General features: G+C 46.2%; 1 pseudogene; it reads left to right on the forward strand.

Annotated features, from left to right (window-relative positions):
- Nucleotides 1-3488: 3488 nt before the first annotated feature.
- LOC136164138 (solute carrier family 25 member 3-like) lies at nucleotides 3489-7295 on the forward strand (annotated as a pseudogene).
- The last annotated feature ends 563 nt before the right edge of the window (nucleotides 7296-7858 follow it).

The following is a 7858-nucleotide window of genomic DNA, read 5'->3' on the forward strand; positions in this document are numbered from 1 at the left end:
ATAATTTGAATGTTTTTTATATTTACAACCTCAGGCAATGATGAAAGCAAATCTCAAATTACATTAGTCTGTGATTATTTTGCTCTGTTGAGAGTTCAGTAGCTCTCAATAGTCTTCAAGCATTCATGAAGCCAGAAATCACCCACAAAACAAAACAAAATAAAAAATTATACAAAAACCAAATAATGGCATTCTTAGCTTTTAAAAATTTATAGAAGAAATACAAATGATCAATATAATATATGAAAGGATATACTACCTGACTAGTATTCAAAAATAAAAATCAAATTTACATTGTGACATAATCCCTTTTTAAAATTTATAACATTATAGAAATCTACCCCCAGCCTGTTGAAACAGGCAATATTTACTGTCTTCTATTGCTGGTAACAGAATATATCATACTGACACTCCTTCTGAGGGATATGTAGTTTGAAAACTTAGAAAATATTTATACTCTGACATAGCAATTCAAACTTTAGGAAGACACAATAAAAATAGGTATGTTTTACATTAAAAATATGTGTACTATGCTATTCATTATAATGTTGTTCATGATTAAAATCAATATGAATACACACCGTTTTCATAAGTATCTTTGTTTTATAATTTCCATGGCTACCTTATTTATAATAATGTTTCAAAATTGAAAATCACTTTAATGTCCAGAGAGTCTTGATTCAGTAATTGTCAATAACTTGTTCAGGGTTATCCAAAGTAGCTACCAAAATAGCTATATTGTGTCATAAATAAACTATTAGTAATATAGCTAAAGTATCTTTTGAATGTGCATGTTTACATGAATACAAATAGATATCTAGATAATCTTTGCAAAGTAAAAACTGTGGTCAATTAATGGTAGAATTATAAAAATAAGGTCTTTGTGATCAATATGCAATTAACATTTTAATTTTCATTTTTTAAAGTTAATGTCATTTTTGAAAAAAAAAAACAGGTAGAATATGATTTCAAAATATTAGCTGTGTAGATAAGTATCCTTAATAGCTGAGCTTAACAGTTGCTTGTCTATGAAAATTAATTTTGATGAGAATTAGTAGAAAACTATTTGTATTCCATCCTGAGTAGGTGATTTGAGTAACAGATAACTGATATTAACTTATTTTATATCAATTTATACATCATATTTTAATACATGCTGTACTTACTTTACCAAACCAGAAGGAAATATGAACTCAAAGAAGAATAAGCCATACCTATATTGATTCATTCTGACCTAAGACTTCAAAAGACATCATGATTGAAATAACATTTAATTAAGAAATAAAGGCATATATTTAACTTATATGCAGAGTACATCATGAGAAACGCTGGGCTGGAAGAAGCACAAGCTGGAATCAATATTGCCAGGAGAAATATCAATAACCTCAGATATGCAGATGACACCACCCTTATGGCAGAAAGTGAAGAGGAACTAAAGAACCTCTTGATGAAAGTGAAAGAGGAGAGTGAAAAATTTGGCTTAAAGCTCAACATTCAGAAAACTAAGATCATGGTGTCCAGTCTCATCACTTCATGGCAAATAGATGGGGAAACAATGGAAACAGTGGCTGACTTTATTTTGGGGGGTTCCAAAATCACTGTGGATGGTGATTGCAGCCATGAAATTAAAACACGCTACTCCTTGGAAGGAAAGTTATGACCAGTCAGCATATTAAGAAGCAGACATTACTTTGCCAACAAAGGTCCATCTAGTCAAAGTTATGGTTTTTCCAGTGGTCATGTATGGATGTGAGAGTTGGACTATAAAGAAAGCTGAGTGTCAAAGAATTGATGCTTTTGAATTGTGGTGTTGGAGAAGACTCCCGAGAGTCCCTTGGACTGCAAGGAGATCCAACCAGTCTATCCTAAAGGAAATCAGTCCTGGATGTTCATTGGAAGGACTGATGTTAAAGTTGAAACTCCAATACTTTGGCCACCTGATGCAAAGAACTGACTAATTTGAAAAGACCCTGATGCTGGGAAAGATTGAGGGAAGGAGGAGAAGGAGACGACAGAGGATGAGATGGTTGCATGGCATCACTGACTCAATGGACATCAATTTGAATAAACTCTAGGAGTTGGTGATGGAGAGGGAGGCCTGGCGTGCTTCAGTTCATTGGGTGGCAAAGAGTTGGACACGACTGAGCATCTGAACTGAACTGAAGAAATAAAGGGGGGAGAACAAGATGGCAGAGGAGTAGGTGGATGTGGAGTACCTGTCTCTCCATGATACATCAGAAATACACCTTCAGACACAGAAAGGCAAGCAGAACACCAGCTGAGCATAGACAGGAGTGCCTGAACAGCAGAAAATAATATATAGACCCACGCAAAACTGGTAGAATGAAGGGACTAGGGAGAAAAATAGGAGTGTTAGTACAACTGGACCTACCCTTAGCACGTGAGGGAAATGAAACAAGGGTCCAATCCCCACATTGAGGCAATAGTCTGAGTCAGAGGAGAAACATTCAATGCTAAGAGTGAAACAGCTGACCTATGGTAGCCTAAATAGAATCAGACAGTCCTTTCCACAGCCATACACACCCCAGACGGTGCGGTGGCTGGGTGCTGGAGTTTAGGGATTGTGGAGCAATCCCCACGTGAAGGCTGCTGTTGACTGCAGACATGGAGAGCATGTGAGGGAGGAGATTATGGTGGGAAATGCCTTGGAGGAAAGCGGGGCAGTCATGGTGTTTTGCCCGTAGTCCGAGTCCCCGGTTGGGAAAGAAGACTCCTCGAAAAAATGCAACTCGCAATAGGGGAATTTATTACTGACTCGAACCAGGGCCTCCCGCCCTCACCAGGTGTGTCAGGGTGAAAGGCCCCGAGACCCAGTTCTCTTGGGTATTTATTAGGTCAAAACAAGCAGCAGGTAGTTGGCGCGAGCGGATTGGTTACACAGTGGGTAGTTGGCGTAAGCAGATTGGTTACACAGTTGCAAGGTAATTTTTGTTGGCCCTACGTGGGGCTTTCAGCTTTCCCCTGATAGGTTCCCTTTCTTCTGGCTTGGCATATTTTGATTGGCTGACTCCAGGAGGCCTGATAATTATGTTACCCTGGGAAACCAGGCCTATTCCTACTCTAGGCTGCCTGTTAGCTGTGACAGCCTCACAATGGAAGCAAGGCAGTACTGCTGAGTCACATGTAGTGGGTGGAGCCATCACCATAGCTTCTATCGCCCTGCTACACACCAGCATTGGCAGCTGAACAATAGAGAGGCTGGCCCATCAAATGCTTAAGGCACTCTTATTAGAGAGTAAGACCCCACCCCAGTTGCCCCTTTAAGCGCCTGGTGTGCTAATCTACAGAGTAGGATCTCAGCTGGGGGCCCCCTCTATGTGCCTGATGCGCCAAACAACAGAGAAGGGACCCAGGCAATGAAGCCCTCTAAGTGCCTGAATGGGTGGAGCTATGGAGAAAGACTGGCAAAAGAGGCCTTCTGATCCCCAGCTACAAGGGGCCTGGAAAAAGATTCTGATAGGGCCATAATGCCTGTGGTGGAGGCAGTCCATGTCTCTGCACACTTGGCACTGCCAGGGGCCCTGCAAGCCAAGCACTTGTGCCACCTTCACACTCAACTCTCACTGGGGCAGAGCTGCCACAGGCAAGAAAAGTCTTGCATCTATGTGCACAGGGTCGCTTTGGTAGTTGTGAGGCGAGCAGCAGTAACGCAACTTAGATTAGGAGTAGGCCTTCCTACTATCAGGTAGCTTTCACTTAACAATGACCACTGTTTGCCAATTAGGACCAATTAGCTTTCACCCATGTTTGCCAATTAGGAAATTAGGAACGGGGTGGAAACCCCCAGGAAAGTCCCACCCACGCGAAAGTATTCACCAATGAAATTGTTTTGCAAACGTGTAAACAATCCACTTCTCACTCTATAAATTTGTGTAACAGGGTGGGCTCGGGGCTCTCTGACCCGCACCACTGCGTTGGTTGCGGCAGGGAGTCCTGACTCGAGTCAGTAATAAACTTCCCTTCCTGCGAGTTGCATTGTCTTGGAAGCCTTCTCTCTTCCCGTTCGGGGATTCGGACATCGGGCATAACATTTGGGGGCTCGTCCGGGATCCCTTTACCGGGGGAAGAGAACACTTCCAGGACAGAAGGGAAGGACAGATAATAGCACCAGTGCTCAGGAAAACTCAGGGGGCCCGAAAACCCAGTGCTGTGTTGTCAGCTGTCCGTGTGTTTGTCTTTGGTGTGTGTGCCGGCATTGTCTCAAGACAGGAAGCCCAGAGTAATTCCGGGGCCCTGCTGTAAAGCAAGGGGAGGTATCTGGCACAGGGAAAGTCCAGAGTAATTCTGGGGCCCTGCTGTAAAGCAAGGGAGGTATCTGGCACAGGAGAAAGCTTTCTCTAGCTGGTGTAAGGCCGAGGCCAGCGAGCGCGCTGGAAGGCAGCCGGCTCTGTGGGAAGGAGAGTTCCTCTCCTGATCCCAAGTCTGGTCTGGTCAGGGGGCCCGAAACTGTGTTGTCGGCCGACGTTTGTCTGTCTGTGTGTTTGTCTTTGGCTCTCCGTGTTTGTGTGTGTGACGGCATTGTCTCTGGTTTTTAATTAGACTCTTTTCAGGCAGGAGTTTCAGTGAACAGGCGAATGGTTGTGGGGCAATTGATGAGTCCTGGTCAGGGCTACACTCTGGCGGACTCTAAAGGCCCTACAATAAGTGAGCCTCAGTAACTAGAGCCCAACCAGGTGAAACTCTCCTTTCACTACGATTGTCAGCAGCTGTTGCAGGAGCGAATTCTGGCAGAAGCGCGGAAACGCGTCCCAGGGGTCAACGGGAGGCCAACAGACCAGCCTCATCTCGTGGACGAGGGGTTTCTTCTGTTGCGGTCTAACTGGGATTTTGAGCGAGCAGAACGTAGGGAGCGTCTCCGAGTGTACCGCCAGGCTCTGATGGCTGGCCTGCGGGCCACAGCAAGAAAGCTGATTTAGTAAGGCAAGAGCCCACTGAGAGCCCGGCAGCCTTCCTAGAGAGGCTAATGGAAGCTTTCAGGCAATATACACCTATGGACCCCCAGGCTGAGGAGTCACGTGCTGCAGTCCTGTTAGCGTTTGTAAATCAGGCAGCACAAAAGATAGAGGGATTGGGAGAACAGACGATACAGGAGAAAAACAGAAACCAAAAAGGCAGGCCCTAAAGAAAGATCAGTGCGCCTACTGCAGAGAACAGGGGCACTGGAAAAGCGAGTGCCCTAAGAGGGACCTGAGGAGAGGTACAACCCAGAAAGAGAAAATCTCCCCTGGAACTCGAGTTCTATATGCGGGGGAAGACAGTGACTAGGGGAGTCGGCACCCCTCCCCAAGTCCTGGGAAATGAAAAGTAGATCTGGGGACCCACCAGGTGTCCCATTCGTTTTTGGTGATACCAGAATGCCCAGAGACTTGTTGTGGCCGATGGCATTCCCTGTGGATGCAGTCATGAGGAACTGGAAAATTCTGCTGAAGATTACATGTTAGATCTGAGGTACGGGGACCCTGAAAATCTGGAATTAGCGTACCTCTCTATGGTGGAGATCAGACCCAGAAAGTTGCTCACTCACAGCTGTGGCACTTTACTTTGCTGATCAGTGGTGGGCTATTGAAAACATCTGTCTCTTCTAGAGAGAGGCTTAAGCAGGTGAGAACTCTTGGGGAGAGAATGGTTAACTCCTGTGAGGGTGAGATAGTACCCCATGAGCCAGGAAGTTCGGCGAGGGATCACTCCCCACATTCGACGTCTCATGGATGCTGGAATTCTCAAGTGGTGTCAATCCCCTTGAAACACCCCCTTACTGCCAGTGAAGAAGCCAGGGGGGACAGATTACCTGTGAGAAGTCAACAAACGGGTGAGTGATATACACCCCTCTGTCTCTAACCCATACACCCTCCTGAGCAGTTTGCTGCCTGAATGAAGATGCCTTTTTCAGCCTACCCCTGGCGGCTCAGAGCCAGGAGGTATTTGCCTTTGAGTGGACCAAGGAGGAAGGCCAACTGGCAATCCCACAGAGGTTCAAGAGGCTCTGAGTGAGGACCTCTACGAATATCGGACTTGCCACCCAGAGGTCCTTCTGCTACACAATTAATAGCCCGGCAAGAGGTCACCTGTTTGGGGTATAAGATCAGGCAGGGGCAAAGGTGGCTAACCCAGGCCATGAAGGAAACAATATTGCAGATAACAGAGCCCAAGACCCCCCGCCAGGTGAGAGTTTCTGGGGACTGTTGGATATTGCAGACTGTGGATCATGGGGTTTGCTGAGAAGGCCCGGCCCTTGTATGAGGGAAGTAAAGAGACCCCAAACTGGACTTGGACTGAGCCAATGAAACAGGCTTTCCAGACACTCAGACGGGCCCTACTAGAAGCCCCAGCCCTTGCCCTGCCTAATCCAAATAAGCCATTCCAGCTGTTTGTAGCTCCATGATTGCAGCGAGATACTGGCGGAGGCCCTGACGGCACGAAAAGTCTTAACTGATATACCCCTAGACAACAGTGAGCTAGTATGGTTCACCGATGGGAGCAGCTATGTAAAAGATGGGCAAAGGAAAGCGGGAGCTGCCGCGGTAGAATATGGCTCCGTGAAGTTTTATGCACTGTGTGGCTTTGGTGGGGTCTTAAGTTGTGGTCTGACACACACTGCTGTTGTTCCTCTGGATTTGGCAAAATGCCGTATGCAGGCGGACCCACAGAAGTACAAGGGCATTCTTAATGGATTTTCAGTTCCACTTAAAGAGGATGGTTTGCGTGGTTTGGCCAAAGGATGGGCCCCGACCCTCATTGGCTACTCCCTGCAGGGGCTCTGCAAGTTTGGTTTTTATGAAGTCTTCAAGGTTTTGTACAGCAACATGCTTGGAGAGGAAAATGCCTATCTGTGGCGCACATCACTGTATTTGGCTGCCTCTGCCAGTGCTGAACATTGCTCTGACTCCTATGGAAGCTGCTAAGGTTTGAATTCAAACCCAACCAGGTTACACTCTGAGGGATGCAGTTCCCAAAATGTATACAAGGGGGTTGCTCCTCTTTGGATGAGACAGATCCTGCTTTGAAAGTACTGTTGCTGATTCCATGGTGTCTGTGTTGAATAAAGAGAAGGGTAGCAGAACCTCTCAGATCCTCAAGAGACTTGGATTTAGAGGTGTATGGAAGGGTATCATCATGATCGGCACTCTGATTGCACTACAGTGGTTTATGATTCTGTGAAGGTCTACTTCAGGCTCCCTCGCCCTCCTCCCCCTGAGATGCCAGAGTCTCTGAAGAAGCAGCTTGGGTATGGACTGAATCTGCGTGTTGATAAAATACAACTGAACGAGAGTTAATCCAGGCTTGCAAAGCGTGCCAGCTGATGAGGACAGGGAAAAAGCAGCACACGGGAACGAGGTACCGAGGGGAAGAGCCAGGGCAACACTGGGAGATAGATTTCACTGAGGTAAGGCCAGGCAAGTACAGGTATCGCTATCTGTTGGTCCTGGTAGATACCTTCTCAGGGTGGGTGGAAGCCTTCCCCGCTAAGGGAGAGACAGCAACAGTGGTTGCTAAAAAGATCTTAGAGGAAATAGTGCCTAGGTATGGGCTGCCGGTGACTATGGGCTCTGATAACGGACCTGCCTTTGTGAGCCAGATTGTACAAGGGCTGGCCCGAGCTCTGGGGACAAAATGGAAGTTATATTGTGAATATAATCCCCAGAGCTCAGGACAGGTTGAGAAAATGAATCAGAATGAAGTTGACAATAGAGACTGGCGGGGACTGGGTGACCCTCCTTCTCTTCGCACTCTTTCAGGCACGTAACACCCCTTATAAGCTGCCCTTTTGAGAATCTGTATGGAAGACCCCTCCTGTGTGTATTAGAACCTAGATGGAAAGGCCCTTATGTTGTTCTCC

Source organism: Muntiacus reevesi, chromosome 3 (genome assembly GCF_963930625.1).
Source record: "Muntiacus reevesi chromosome 3, mMunRee1.1, whole genome shotgun sequence".
Classification (NCBI taxonomy): domain Eukaryota; kingdom Metazoa; phylum Chordata; class Mammalia; order Artiodactyla; family Cervidae; genus Muntiacus; species Muntiacus reevesi.